This window comes from Crocodylus siamensis, chromosome 3 (genome assembly GCF_052110815.1).
Source record: "Crocodylus siamensis isolate JL-2025a chromosome 3, ASM5211081v1, whole genome shotgun sequence".
Classification (NCBI taxonomy): Eukaryota; Metazoa; Chordata; order Crocodylia; family Crocodylidae; genus Crocodylus; species Crocodylus siamensis.
Genome location: NC_143397.1, coordinates 121,909,342 through 121,925,310, shown reverse-complemented (window position 1 = coordinate 121,925,310; position 15,969 = coordinate 121,909,342). Strand labels below are relative to the sequence as shown.

General features: G+C 44.0%; 1 long non-coding RNA gene across 1 annotated transcript in view; it reads right to left on the bottom strand.

Annotated features, from left to right (window-relative positions):
- The window catches only part of LOC149868750 (uncharacterized), a 33,371-nt gene that overhangs the window by 1,387 nt on the left and 16,015 nt on the right, over positions 1-15,969 (bottom strand). The window lies entirely within an intron of this gene.

Genomic DNA, 15,969 nt, shown 5'->3' with positions numbered 1-15,969 from the left:
GATATAAAGGCACAGTAAATTAATTAACTCCACTGTCAGATAGTACTGTTGGGGACAGTGGAGTCATTTACTGCGCAGAAACATACATGTGGATGGTGACCAGAACCGCAACAATTTGAACCTGGGTGGAGCATCCGTGGGCTGGCAGCAGGTTTGAGCAGTCACCCACACAGCTTTGCAATTTCAGTACTCTCATGCCGCAGCCAGCACTGATGCTGCCTGATACTACTGCCTGGGGCTGCCTCCCGCAGCCTGTGGGCAGCCCAGCACTGCTCTGCCCTGGCTCAGACTGTTGCAGTAGCAGGCGCATATGAAGATGCTGTACCCAGGAGCAGCTGACTCCAGCACAAACTAAGAGGGAGTGCATTGAGCCTCATTAATAGCTCATTTAGATACACCCTGTGGTTGTCTCCCCACATAAAGGCAGGTGGTTGAAGTGGCAAAAGTAGCAGTTGCACAAATTTGTGCTGCTGCTTTTAACCGCTACACATACCCCTGCACACAGGAATGGTGTGGGGGAAATTGTCCTGGGTGGGGTAGGAGAGGCTGGGGCCAGCACCTGTGTTGACCCCAGCAGCCTTACTTGGGGTCCTGGGGGCTTTCTGGAGCAGCGGTAGTGCCGACCTGGCTGCTTGGAGCTTGACCAGCAGCCACAGTATGGTTCTGGTCAGCCAGGCTCCCTCTCTGGAGGTGCATGCTGCTGCCATGTGCGCTGCGCCACTTTTTCAGTGGCAGGTTTTTTTTTAGACCAGGAGATCCAGTGAACAGGTGCACGTGCACTCTGTGCAGTTTGTGGCATCCCAGAACGCTTTGAGGTGCAGCAAACTGCACAGGCATGCTCATGGGGATGCACCCTCTGGCCACATCCACATGAGTGCGGATGTTTGTTTCCCTGGGGACAAGAAGCAGCACCTTGTGCCGCTGCTACACATCCGTGGGAAATGCCTATGCCATGTGCCCTCTGGCACACAGCAGGTACCCAAAGTGGGGTAGGGGAGTCTGAGACCAGCACTGGGCTGGCCCCAGCAGCCTTACTTGGAGTGCTGGAGCCCTTCTGGGGCTGCAGCAGTGGCAATCCTGCCACTTGGAGCCTGGCCAGCATCCAGAGCACAGCCCTGACTGGCCAGACTGGTTTTGGGCAGCGCATGCTGCCCCTGCATGTACCATTCCACCATTTTTTTTGCATGTTTTTTTTTTGACCCAAGGAGGTCTGGAGCATTAAAAATAGCTAAATATGAGGTATGTGGCAGCACAGACATGTTTGCAGCACCGCATACCGCATGGTAGCACTTGTCTGGATGCGGCTTGTAAGTGCAAATGGTATGTGTGTGCATAAAGCACTACTGAATCTGAATAGTAGAATTCATATCCATCTTGCAAGGGGTAATTGACTGCATGCAGTTCACAGCTGTCACTAGAGAATCGGGCTCAACGACTGTAGGTCTGTGGAGGTTTCTTTTCTTAACATCAGCAATAATCTGGTGATTTCCTGTTTTACACATGAAAAAAATCAGCAGATTCTTCCGTGGTATTTATGTGAAATAACAATGATAAAAAAGCAGCACCTCCATTTGCTAATGTAATATCTTTTGTTCATCTGTCATAATAATAGGGAACTGAAGGGCTTAATCTTTGATATTACATATTTACAAGCCTCACAGATCAAACTGAAACAGTATTTCAACTGTACTTTACCTGGAGCAAGAAATGTCTAGGCAGATAGCCCAAAGCATATTTAGAGCTGCCCTGCAGTCAGTGAGATACATGAAGTGAGTATACAATGTCAAAGTGTTGTAAAAATAAGTCAGCTAGAATATAATTGGCCTGGATCACAGGTCTGCGGGGCTAAGACACCAGAGCCATTGGTAAATTACAAAGGCATTTTTACTTGGTTTCCTGTTTCTTCAACTCTAAAGTGATAATTCTGCTGAAGATGATAAAGACCGTTGAGGAGATTTTATTTAATACAGATGGACATCTTAATGCAGAGTGATCTACCCATCCCTCCAATTAGCCTACTAGGTGCAGCTTGATATAAAGCAGAGACTGGAGCCCTGAGGACATAAAGCAAGACAGGGAGAGCAACATAGCTCAGCATGTTTTCAGGAAATCCAATTATTTGTCTGAAGCTTTGAATTCAAAAGTGGATTCAGAAAGTCCTAAAGCAATTATGATTTGCACTGAAAGAGACTGACTAAAGCCAGCAGCTAAACGTTTGTATTGTTTTTGGCTTGGCTGCTCCATTTATACGGTAAGACCCTTTAGCACAATCACTTCAGCATGTAACTGAAATGAGTTTAGTTTTCAATAGGATTCCTCTTTCAAATACGTTGATAAAAAAATGCATGGATTTTCCTATTTTTAGTGCCGACAGAAGAGCCCAGAGTTTTCACAAATTATTTTAAACCTCTACAAACTTTTAAAATAGTGTTGTTTTTAGACAGATATTACACAGAATGCTAATGTTAAAGCAATCATCTATGTCCTGTCCCCCTTATCCCCAGCCCCTGCAAACACACACAAAAAATGTCTGAATATGTTAACATAGACAAATCAAATATAAGCACAAACTGGAGATGAGAGAGAGGGAGGGGAGGGGACAGTCCTACAAGGTATATGAAAACCCCTCCTGTGAGTGGCACAGTTTAATAAATAAGTTCATTTTAAGGCAAAATAAATATTTTTGATGGAATTTTTGTATATTCCCATACAGTGCTTTAGCATATGTTTTAATATACTCAGGGGACTGGACACAATGCCTCAGGTGGTCCTTTCCAGTTCTGGCTTCATGTTCTTCTGCATATTTACATACAGCTATCACTGTGGTCAAGAAGTAGCTGCTAGGTGTTTAGTTAGTAATTAAAAAAAATCTAGCCAGTTTTTTGGATGCCTAAATATGAATAAAAGAGCCTATCCTTAGGCACATTAAGTCAAGTCTCCATGACACATGTGACATCATTCTACAGGAATTAAGATGTTCATAAATGTGTTTGACAGCTTTCACCCAGTTGTCTCTTGATTAGGCCTCTGAACAAAAACGTATTCAAGGTTTTAACCCCTTTATGTGTGTCTTTGTGTGTGCTTAGGCACATTTTTATATTTTACATTATAATAATGTAGATTATATGTAATATTTTTTCTTAAAAGTCACTGCACATTATAGAAATTAAGTATAATAAGACATGCAGGATTTGATTAATATTTGTTGTAAATATTCCTAAAAAGTAACTTAAAAATATTTAATTGCACAGTTTTAAGCTATAACTGAAGAACAAATCACACCTAATTTGAAATATTTTGTCTTTTTTTAAGATAAAAACTAGCCTATAAAAATGTGAAGTTGTTAATATTCACAGATTTTTTTCTTAAAATAACAGTAAAAGCACTTCACAACCAGAACTTTATGACAAACAAGAATTGCCAGTTCACTCAAAATTTAGTAGGATTTTCTCTATTGTTATTTTGGTTTTGGTCCAGACTAGACCCTCTGTTTCAGTATCTCCAGCGAACACAGATTTAGACTCAAGGGTTTTCAAGGGTTTCCAATTGATATCTTATCCATAGAAACCATTACCAGAATTGAGCAGGAACTTTTTTGTTTTTTAATTTAATTTTCTGATAAGATACACAATTTCAAAATCATTTATATTTTGAAATGGAAATAAAGGGGGGGAAATATATAAAAAATTCCTAAAAATGAAATTCCAAATATTTAATTTTGGGTCAATTAAAATGTTTAACTTAGAAAAATCAAAACATTTTGTTGTAATTTATTTTTTCAGCCTCTTCTAATTTTTCAAATGATCTTACATACAGCTTTAGTTTTGAAATCATGTTAAAAAAGTCAAGACATTTCAAATATTTTAAATTAAATATTTTGACATTTTCAAAATGTTTCATTTGCTTTTATTAAATAAATGAAATGGTATCACTTTTAGCCCTGTATGACTAAAGCGTAATTGCTCAGAACCTCTCAGATTTGTAAACAGAGGCTTAACAGGCAGTTTCTGTGTCGTGGACAGCAACAGTGGCCAGGGCAGTCGTGGTGGCTAGTCTGGTGGTGGGGGCAGCAACATTTGGGCCAATAGCAGTGGTGTCTGCCATTCATTCTTGTGGCCATACAAAATCAGCATCTGGAACGTGTGCCCCAGTCACCCACACCAAGCTACACAATTGTGTAGAACTAATGTGAACTGCAGCAGGTCTGTACCATGCCCATTTGGGACCTTGAGGTAACTTCATGGCTAGGGACAGAAATTACACATAAACCAGTATAAGTGATTGGAAACCAGTTCAAATTTGTAACACAACAGAAGTTCAGTGCACATAAACCGGTTTCAAAATGGCCAAAACTGGTTTAAGATAAACCTAGATGGATGTAGTATCAGACTTAACTGACTTAGGTTACATTAGTTTATTGAACTTCTGTCCCAGATCTCCTCCAGATTCAAGTCAACTCTCAGTCCCCCCTCGCAAGGTGGGTAGGCTAGCCTTTGCCCAAGTCATTGACTCCATCCCAGCAGGTAGGTATGCTTGTGCACCCCCCAGCTTCTGGTTTGGGCCACTGCAGGCATGTGGCTGTATTTCTGGAATCAAAAGTGAATGTCTGTTCACTTGCTTATCAATCTACGCAGCTTAGACTAACCTGCAAAGATTGAATCGATTCAGCCTCAGGCTTTTTGACTGTCTGTACTTATCCTATAAGTTCATGGCATAACGTGATTCTTCCCCAGCCATTTTTTATTAGCTTCAAGATTCTTCAGCATGATGAGAATTCAGCTGCCTGCTTCTGATGAGGAGGTTCACACCAACCACATATTACAAAGATCTGTATGGGCTGTTAGTTAATTTCCCAGTGGAATTTAAGATAGCTTCATCTTAAAATCCAAAATGATTTGGACTGATATAGGACACTGTGTCTCTACCTCTAATGCAACATCATGGGTATGTTCTTTGGAAGAATGAAAGGTAGTAACTCTCCCTGCCCCCAAAGGGAAGTGAGTGTAAAAAGGATGTTCTCCATGAAAAGTCCTCAACCCTAGAATTTGTTCTCTATTGTGGCAATATCTGGATTTGCTGACCTTCAGGCAATGAAGCAGAACTAAAATTTCTTCATATGCCTTTCTAGGAAACTGAGGTCACTGGTAGGGGAGTTGTTTTTGGCCTGAAGCAATTTTGTTAAAATTTTTAAACTTAAAAGGCAAGCTAGTTGCAGCTTGTATGTCACTGACAACAATCTTGTTTTGTTCTGGAAGATCATTATTGATGGCAGTTGTTACGTACCCAAGAGTCAAGATAAGCCTATTAAAAATAAAGTAAGTAAAACTATATACTCATCTTCAGTGTTCTTATATTTAAGCTAAATATTTTCTTGGCTATTTCTTATAGCTTATTATTCTCAAAATGTAAGTGTACATGTATAAAGAGGATTTAATAATTTAAAAAAATCTTTACCTTGAACATGAATAAAACATTGGTGGAAGTTTTGTCTGCCTGAAGATGGCAGAATTGGTTTCCTTGTGTCCAAATGAACACAATGGGATTGATAAATATTTGCAACAATGTATATTATAGTTCTGTTTGTGTTTAACAAGAATTTAAACCTGTACAATCCAAGGCTTAATGTTTGCCTCAACTCAGATTTACAAAACTAGTAAACTCTCCATTTTATGCACTCCCATCATCTGCACAAGTAGAAACTGTGCCAGGAAGCTGGATTTCTACCCTCTTAAATGTTTAAAGGACAAGAAATGCAAAAGCGTTGATGGCTTTACACTGCAGAGGAGGGAGGGAGGAAGGGGGTGGGGGGACAGAGCCATTCCAACACCTGCTCCATGGAGTCTTATGGAGAAGCATGTGTAGTATTCTGTGCCCTGCAATTCATTCTTGTTTCACTTGCTCAATCACTGCCACTTCTCATTGTTCCCCACCCCCTATAACCATAACATTCACCTTGAGGTTTAATTCATGTAATTTATTTGCCAAAAAATAGCTTTCATCAGTACAGGGATTCTTCTTAACCAAGCAGAATTAACAGTAAAAACATACCCCAAAGACTCTCCTGTATGGATTAAAATAATATACACTACAGTTATTCTCATCCTGCTTTCTGACTCTGAGGGTCAATTGTGCCTGGTAGGCATGGCTCTGATTAAGCAGTTTTGTAGAACCACATAATGTCAAGAGACGCTGAGACACACACACTGGCCTAGACCCACAAAAAGTTGAAGATATCACAACATGGAGCAGTTCAGTGACTATTTTTAGGTGCCTTGTGTTACCTAGTCATTCACAACCCTGAGTCCGGTGCCTCGGTCTCAATGCAGCACATCGGGAGGTTACATGCCTAAAACTAGGATTCACAAACGCCACTACGCTGAGTAACGATCCAGCTAAGCTAGCTACAGAGCAAACCTTGAGGAAAATATATCTGGACTTATCAGTTAAATGATCACAATTCAAGAATATATGCATGAATTTGATTAATGCAAGGTAGTTCATGTGTCAATGATGAATGAATAACAGGGTATATTAGCCTGGGCAAAGTACTGTGCTAACCTAGCTATACTGTTTTTGATGCCTGAGCTAGCTTGTTTGGAAATACTATGGCTATCTCTTAATGACACTGTATTGTCTAATGTAGGTAGGGTGTCAGAGAAGGATTTAGGAGTCATCATTGATAACCACCTCAGACACCTCAACATGAGCTGTTAGTGCCATACTGTGTCAAGAAAGGCTAATGTAAACTCTGAATGTATACGAAGAAGAAAGTCAAGTAGAAGTAGGGAACTAAATCTTTATACAGAGCGCTGGGAAGAGTGCTATTAGAATGCTGTGTCCAGTAGTGCTGTGTTGTCCACGCTTCAAGAAACATGGGGATTCTAGAGAAAATTCAAAGGATAACCGGAACCAGGGTTCCAGGGGCCTAAGAAGTTCAACTCACTCAGCCTATTGAAGAGAAGATTGAGAGATGAAGATTACTCTGTAGAGGCACCTATTCATGCAAAAGATGTTTGATGAGCGATGGAGAGGGGAGCTTTTGGACATTGCTGACAGGAGCACAATGTAATGAAATTGCTGGAGGTTGAAATGAGACAAATTCATATATTTTTTAAATAAAGTGCAATATCCTAGCAGGAAGCATGATTCAACACTGGAATTGCTTATCAGGAGAGGTCTGCACTCTTGCTTACTGAGATTGGATATTTGGGGTACGAGAGGAGATATCTTTCTAGAAATGTAATGGGATCTAGTGCTAGTGGCAGGAGTGGCATATCCTTCTGGGCTTCTAATCCCGTTTCTTACACTCGGTCTACCCCCTATCCCAGTGGACAAAATGTGGCCCATGGGCCGGATGTGGCCCACCAGACCATTCTATCTAGCCCACAGGGCCCCTAACATTTTTAGAAAATAAATATTTATCTGCCCCTGGCTGCCTGTCATGCAGCCCTCGATGGTTTGTCAAAACTCAGTAAGAGACCCTTTGCCTGAAATAATTGCCCACCCCTGCCCTATCCTCACCTGCCTCAGCTTTGATATCATTATACTGTGGAAGGGTGCCTCCAGAGAATCATAGTATGATCCTGGGCACCCTGCTCTGTGATATCTCTCAGGACTGGTGCCTGGTCTGCCATTGACTGAACATCTGTGTAGCAGGGCACTGAAGTGTGCCTGTTCCTTTAAGAGAGCAAGCAGCAGGAGGGGCTGGTTGCAGGTGGTGAAGGGGGCTGGGGAGAGACTCACCTGACCAGAAAGGGGATCAGATTTGAGCTACATAAGCACAGAGCCTGCTCCAATCAGGCAGTCTTGCCTTGGCAGTTATGAAGTGAGGAGCTCCTCACAGCAGAGCAGCAGGATGCCTGAACTGACAGTGGAGCTGAAGGAGAAAATCTACAGCCTGGGAAGATAAGGTACCTGGGACTATAAACAGGTGACCTTGGCATTATGTGAAGCCCAGAGTGGGTTTGGGTACCTGCTAGAGGATTCAGGGGCTTTGATTTGGTTGCACCAAGGTGTAGCCTTGAGCTCTGCTGGCCCATTTAGAGGCCTGGACCAGAGGATCCACGGGGTCAGAGGGTGCTGAACTGGACTAAAACGTCCCCAAGCCCAGAAGGGGGCGCTGAGCTTGACTGAGGGGTCCACAGGCCCAGAGAGGGACTTGTGTGTGGGACTAGGGGTCTGGGACCCTGGACAAGCACCTGAGTGGGGTATCAGGGGTCCAAGGGCCCAGAGAAAGGGCTGCATGTGGGACCAGGGGTCCAAGAACTTGGAGAAGGGGCTGCATGTAGGACCAAGTGTGTGAGAGCTCAAGGAGAGTCTGAGTAAGGGACCAGGAGATCTGAGGGCCCAAAGGAGCTGGTTAGTGTAAACAGATACATCAATGAGACTAGTTTCCTAGTGGTTTGCCCATTCTCTTAGCAGACATTTGTTTGAATTCTCTCAGTAAGAAAAAAAGAAGTAAATACAGATCTGGCTGACTACTCTAACTGTAAGAGTTCTGCCACACAGTCTGGGTCAGCTCTGTAAAGCTCAGTCAAGCTCCTGCCCTGCAGTTCTTGCTAAGGCCACTGACCCAGTTACAATTAATCAAGGCCACCAGATCCCCAGCCCTTCCCTCTGACTGGCTCTGGGACTGTTTTAAGGAACTCCACCAGCACCAGAGCCTTGCCACACAACCTACTTGTTTCCAGTCTCTGAGCAGATCCTGTCCTAGTAATGTCTACAGCTTTCCTGGCTCCTGACTCTGTTTTGGGCTTGTTCCTGGATTTTGGCTTTGGCTTCCCCTTCAGCTCTGGTTCCTGGCTTCTGACTCTGGTGTAGCTCTGTTTTTAGACCTCACTCTGTGGATTGTCCCTCAGACTTAGTAACTAGTTGTCTAATTCTGGGATCCTGACCCTGGCTTTGTATTTAGCTCCTGACTCATGGCTTCTGACCCCTACCCCTGCAGTCCCTGGCTCAACTCCCAGCTCTACCTACCCAACTGGTCAACCAGGTGAACTATGCCACTAACCACTAAAGTATTGTATGAAGTAGGAGTGGTGTGTCTTTAGTAGAGAGTTTGTGGCATGAATCCTGACAGAGATGTGTATGGTGCTAAGCCACCAAGTGGAGTAGAGATGTGTGCAAGTGATCAAATGAACCAGTTAAAGTTGAGCAGCTTAGTGTAACCGGCTGGAACTCCTACCGATGCAGACCTTTACAAGTGTTTCATGTTCAAGGCAAGAGCTGCTCAGGAAGCTTGCACTGGTGACAACCCATAGCCAAGGTACCTTTGTGCATGCAACCCAGCCTGCTCTGTGGACTCCCCAGGACTGCTGATGATTGCTCAGAGCAGCTGAGTGCAAAGGACTGCCCTGAATGGATGGCTGCCACAGGGGACCATGCACACAGAATTCCCATGCACAGTAGCTCCTTCCTCCCTCCCTGCCCAGAGGCTCCCAGAAGAGACCTAGAGCAAGACACCTTTCTTGTTAATTGCGTATATGTCAATTGCTGCTTCTGAACCCCACCATGGCACCATGTTCCTCTCATAGAGGTCCTTGGAGCTGCACTGCATCCTCTTTGGTGCCCTGAATGTATCTCAACAGAGACTAAGGGACATTCTGTGAACCTATCTTTTATTGACCAACAGACTATGCAGGACTCAGGAGCCTGATGACCTTCATGGCGCCCACTTACCGGACCCTATAGCTACTAACTCCCATGGAGGTGGCCAACAATGTCCAGTTGATGAACACAGGGGTCCTCCTGGACACCATAGATGGCAAGTTGCTTGGGGAGCACCTCATAGCCATCTACCCACAGAGTGGCTGAACATCAGCATAAGGCTAGCCCTGACTCCAGGGAAGTTCACAACCCACAACAGCCTCCGCTCAATGACCAAGCAGTTTGGAGTAGGAAGTCCATGTCCAGACCAACAGCCCAGGAGATGTGTCTGATCATCCAGAACATGTTAATGAACTGTGTTATCTACCTTTGCAACCCACACAAGGTCTTCATTGACTTGCCAGCTGGACTTCCCTGATTGTAAGAGAGCCATTGACATAGATTCATAGATTCATAGATTCATAGATGCTAGGGTCGGAAGGGACCTCAATAGATCATCGAGTCCGACCCCCTGCATAAGCAGGAAAGAGTGCTGGGCCTACATTACCCCAGCTAGATACACATCCAACCTTCTCTTGAATACCCCCAGGGTAGGGGAGAGCACCACCTCCCTTGGAAGCCCGTTCCAGACCTTGGCCACTCGAACTGTGAAGAAGTTCCTCCTAATATCCAATCTAAATCTGCTCTCTTCTAGCTTGTGGCCATTATTTCTTGTAACCCCCGGGGGCGCCTTGGTGAATAAATACTCACCAATTCCCTTCTGTGCCCCCCTGACGAACTTATAGGCAGCCACCAGGTCGCCTCTCAACCTTCTCTTGCGGAGGCTGAAAAGGTCCAGTTTCTCTAATCTCTCCTCGTAGGGCTTGGCCTGCAGGCCCTTAACCATACGAGTGGCCCTTCTCTGGACCCTCTCCAGGTTATCCGCATCCTTCTTGAAGTGCGGCGCCCAGAATTGCACGCAGTACTCCAGCTGCGGTCTGACCAGTGCCCGATAGAGGGGAAGTATCACCTCCTTGGACCTATTTGTCATGCATCTGCTGATGCACGATAAAGTGCCATTGGCTTTTCTGATGGTTTCGTCACACTGCCGACTCATGTTCATCTTGGAGTCCACTAGGACTCCAAGATCCCTTTCCACTTCCGTGCCACCCAGCAGGTCATTTCCTAGGCTGTAGGTGTGCTGGACATTTTTCCTCCCTAGATGCAGCACTTTGCATTTCTCCTTGTTGAACTGCATTCTGTTGTTTTCTGCCCACTTGTCTAACCTGTCCAGGTCTGCTTGCAGCTGTTCCCTGCCCTCCGGCGTGTCCACTTCGCCCCATAGCTTAGTGTCATCTGCAAACTTGGACAGAGTACATTTCACCCCCTCGTCCAAGTCACTGATGAAGACATTAAAGAGTATCGGTCCAAGCACCGAGCCCTGCGGGACCCCACTGCCCACACTCTTCCAGGTCGAAACCGACCCATCCACCACAACTCTCTGGGTGCGACCCTCCAGTCAATTCTCCACCCACCGGACTGTGCAGTAATCCAAGTCACAGCCCCTTAACTTGTTCACCAGTATGGGGTGGGATACCGTATCAAAGGCCTTCCTGAAGTCCAAGTATACGACATCATTCATCTTCTCATCTTCTGGCTGCCCCAAGACTCTCCAGAGTTCATCGGCTGCAAGAGAGTCTACCCCACCATGCTTCAAAGCATCATCAGTCACTTTGGGTGCTTCACCCACACCTTCACCAGCTGGGTGGGCAGTGCCCACAATGCCAGGGTCTTCCATAATTCCGCCTTCCACCAGTTGGTGGAAAATGGGGAGTCTGTATCTGGGGCATCAATCATCAAGGTCAGTGAAGTTATCATCCCACTCCACATCCTAGGGACCTGGCCTACTCTCTCCTCTCCTGGTTAATGAAGCCCTACATGAGGCACCCACACAACAGGCAGGGACGTTTCAACCACTGCCTCAGTAGTTCCTACATGATTTGTTGAGTGCCCTTCAGCCACCTCAAGGCATGCTGGAGGGCTCTAACAATATGCCTCAATATGGCCAAGAAACATTTTCCATCCTTCATCACTGCCTGTGTTCTCTACAACACCTGTGAGGCCTGGGCAGAGGAAGTGCAGCACACAGAGCAAATGCAGTGTACAGGAGCAAGCCAGGGTGCACCCTTATGTGGACATCAGCACCCAGGGTGCACCAACTGACAATCACAGTCAGAAAAGCCTAGAAAGATCATCTCCTGGTGGACTTTCATGGTCCACCAGGTTGTCTGGTCTAGTGGGTAAAGTTGGTCATTGAGCTAGGGGTTACAGGGTTAAGGGTCAGAAGCCACATATCAGGAGCCAAAATGCAAGCTGGGAAGGGTCAGAAGCTGGGAATCAGGAACTTTAGTTACCACGCCTGAAAGATAATCCACAGGGTGAAGTCCAAGAGTAAGACAAGCTGAGGTCAGGAGTCAGGAATCAGGTCTGCAGGGAGAACCCAAAGGCTGAAATCCAGGAACAAGCCAAGGGCAAGATCAGGAACCAGGGAAACCAGAGATGTTGCTGAGACAGGATCTGCTCAGAGACTGAAGACCAGTGTGTTATGAACCTCCTCCTTAAGTGCTGGAGGATGTTCTTATATGCAACTCCAGAAACAATTAGAAGGAAGTGGCTGGGGTAGAGCTAGCCTTGATTGTAACTGGGTCAATGTATAACAAGGGCTGCAAGGCAGAACCCTAACTGAGCCTTACAGAGTTGACTCAGGCTGCAGCACAAGACCCTTACAACTACAGTCCCAGGGGCAGGGCTGTCTTCACTGTGGGTCTCAGGCATACCAACGGGAAGGCATTGCGGTCCAGGCTCCAATTCCAGGCTCTGTCCCTATGACACTCTCACCCGGTGCGAATTGGGGGATGAAATCACGACCTTGAGCTCTGAAGTCTTACACTTCACTCAAGTATCCTGGTACCACTGTGGGAGCCTGCAGACTTGGAGGCGGGGGGAGGAGCCGGGGTGGGGGGAACTGCCAGCCCTGCGGGGGGAGCAACTGACCTTGAGAAGACTATGGCATCTGGGATGAGAGTGGTGAAGGGCCCCAGGCACTGCAGTCCCAGTTCTTCCACTCTTCCCAGTATTAGGGCACAGTAAACTAATTAACTTTGTCTTAAGATAGTACTGTCAGGGCTCAAATTGCACCTGGTCAGCCCCCAGACCCCTGGCTCCTGTCAGCCCTTCTACTGCCTGACACCACCATCCAGAGCCCAGGGCTGACTCCCCATGCCCTGTGTTAGCCCACGGCTGTTCTGCTCTGGCTCAAATTCCTGTTGTCCTGGGCATGCATGTAGACACTGTGCCCAAGACAAGTTAACTTTGGCATGAACTGCACTGGAGTTTATTGCATTGCCTTAATTGCATATGTAAATGAACCCAGTAGGTGTGTTCAGATGCCACTGGGTGGGCAAAAGTCTGGGTGAGAGGATCTAGTTCAGGGCACGAGGATGTGGTTATGGGCATGATGTGACTTTTTCTCACCCAGATTGAATCTGGGTGTGTTCCCTGCTCCAGAGTGACTCAAGCATGGCTGGTCACAACCCCCAAAGTCTTGAATTTGCCATGGGTTTCCACCTACAGGCCCTACGTACTGCTAGCCCCAACCTCCTACCCCCTCTCCCACCAAGCCCCAAACTGTCCTACCAGCCAGTGCCAACATGCCTCCCCACCCTCCCCAAGCCTTGAACTTTTGAAGGAAACTTCCCTGTCAGCCTGAACCAGCCTATCACCCCCAACCCCATGTCCTTCAAGTATAATAAAAATCAGGCCACTAAATGCTCATTTAGGGTCTTATATATATACTCATCACTTTTGGAAGTTATGTTATCATAACGCTTCTGTTAAAAGCAATGGAGGTGTTTGCTTAGTGATACAATACTCAGCATATAGGCTTACCAAGTCTGAAGGAATAGGTAATATTTTGTTGCACATACACTGTTTTCTTTTGGGATCTTAGAGGATCAGTTAATTTACTTACTCTTTGACAGTATATTATCAGTAGTTACCTGTGTGAATTAACAAGCTTAAACTTTGAGTATTTGTGGAAATCCTGACCATGATGGAAAATAGGTTTCTTAAAATTTTACCTATCTACGTCCATCCCCATTCTATCTCAGCAAGTTTGGAATCAAGACTCAGCCATTATAATAACCCAGCTATATTAAACCAAGTAGACTTTCTCATCTACTCCCAATTTAATTAGACTATTTGTTTAGCTTCAGATAAAATGCAGGTCTGTCGACCATCACTTCATGCTATCGGCAGTACAGCTTCGAATGACTGCTTTTTAGAGCTATGAATAGACAAAGTAAAAATCTATAGTTACATTAGTTGCAGGTTGCTGGTCAATAAGTGTTCATTAAACAGTACGTTTATTCTTTTCAATTTACAGTGTTATTTGTTTCCTTATTTTATTGGCTTTGATCATACTATCAAGCTTATTTTCAGAACAGCATATCTGCATCAGTCTTACTAAATCTATACACAACAAATATTATTACTTCTATATTAGTGTAAGCAATCTCTGTGCAATATAAGCCTCAGTTCTCTCTGCCCAGCTTCCTTAATGTTGCTGTCATTGTCTTCTCAGAATATGAGCAATTCAGTCATGAATTTAAAGCTAAAATAACTTTGGATTTCTGCATAGAGATTGACTGGATTGTGGCCAGCTGACAAGACATTAAACCATGGTGCTTGGAGAGAGAATTATGAAGCATAAGTTTCAAGCTCTGATACAAAACCTTGATCATTTTAGCCTATGTAGTTTCTGTGCCTTCAGTTTTAAAAACAATGCTCCAGAACATCATGTAGCTGATTTCACATCAGTGGTTCCAGGAACACACAATCCTCTACAATGTACCAAATATAATTTTTGGTAAACACAACCAAATATTCTTGCCAAAGCCAATAGAATTACTGGAATTGCACAGTATTTTTCATTTTACTTGTGGCTTAAAAAAAGTTAAAAGGAAAGGGTAAAACAAAGAGGCAATTTGCAACAAAATTGAAATCATTCTACGGTGTCTGGAAACAACTTCATAACTTCTGAAATTACCTCAAAGTGACAGGAGTTTGGACCAGTATTAGAAAACAGATCCGTGATTTCAGAGATATATCTTTGAAATTGATATTCTAAAATTTCTAGAAGATATCTTGTTTTACTGAAACTAAACAAAGTTATTTATGTTTTCAGAATCGTTGCTACTGAACCTAGTCAATACATTTTAGTCAATCCACGCATCTACAACAGAAAAGTGGTTGAACAAAACAAACATATCTAGAGTAATCAGATGACTTTTACTGGAAGTTCAGATCTTCATCTTGCAAACAGAATTGTGCAAATGCCAAATAGCCCTATATCAAGATTTTTTCCATTGGAAAGAACAGAAGTCTATTCAAGTCAGTCCCATCCACTCCTGCCTGACACAGTAGATGAATCACCTACAGAGATTCACTAGCCACTTAGTTCTATCACTTCTACTTGCTGCTTTCTACAAGCAGAGGAGATGCACTGTAGCTGTGTGGATTTAACAATACTGCTTCACTTCCTGGTCTGGAAGGAAAGTTTTCTGCTTCCTCTCTACTTTTCCCCAGCATCCAGCTCTATTACATGGACTGGGAAGTGGATTTGCATTTTTATGCATATTTTACACCAAAGGAAACAAACTGCCTAACATGATACAACTGTATATATGAAGGTCATTCAAATATGATACAAATCATATTGTATCAGTAGAGGCAAATTGTGACCTAACACAAGCCACACAAGAAGCTGAGATCAATATGCAATTTATAATGGACAATACAAGTTTTCTCTCCAGGCCAAAAACTTGCTATGTGTTTAAATAGGAAAGATCCAGTTCAAGATTGTGTGAGTAATTGGAGGTAGACCATCATATAAGACAGGTTTACTTAAATAGTGCTGGTTTACATCTGAGCACAGTGATGACTTTTCAGTGTATAATTTTTTTGTTTCTTAATTTAATATTCAGTGGCAAGACTTTGCAATCATTAATGTGTTGGGATAATATGTGTGGTTGTGTACGGACTTCATGGTTCATGTCATACAAGTGTAGTCTAGAAAAGGTCACCAGGCAGAGTTTATGCTGTCAGGAGCTGTCCAGGGTTCACTGCTGAAAATCCTACCAGAAGAATGTGATTAGTGGAAGGATGTTTGTAATTAATGTGAACTATCACCAAGCCATTATTGTGAACTATTACTGTGTCATGTTGCTGAGCCTTCCCTTGCTAAGTAAAAGTCACATTCCATGAAGATAAAATCTTAGAAACACCTGGGCAAAACCAAGCAACATCTTTATTCATTCTAATTTA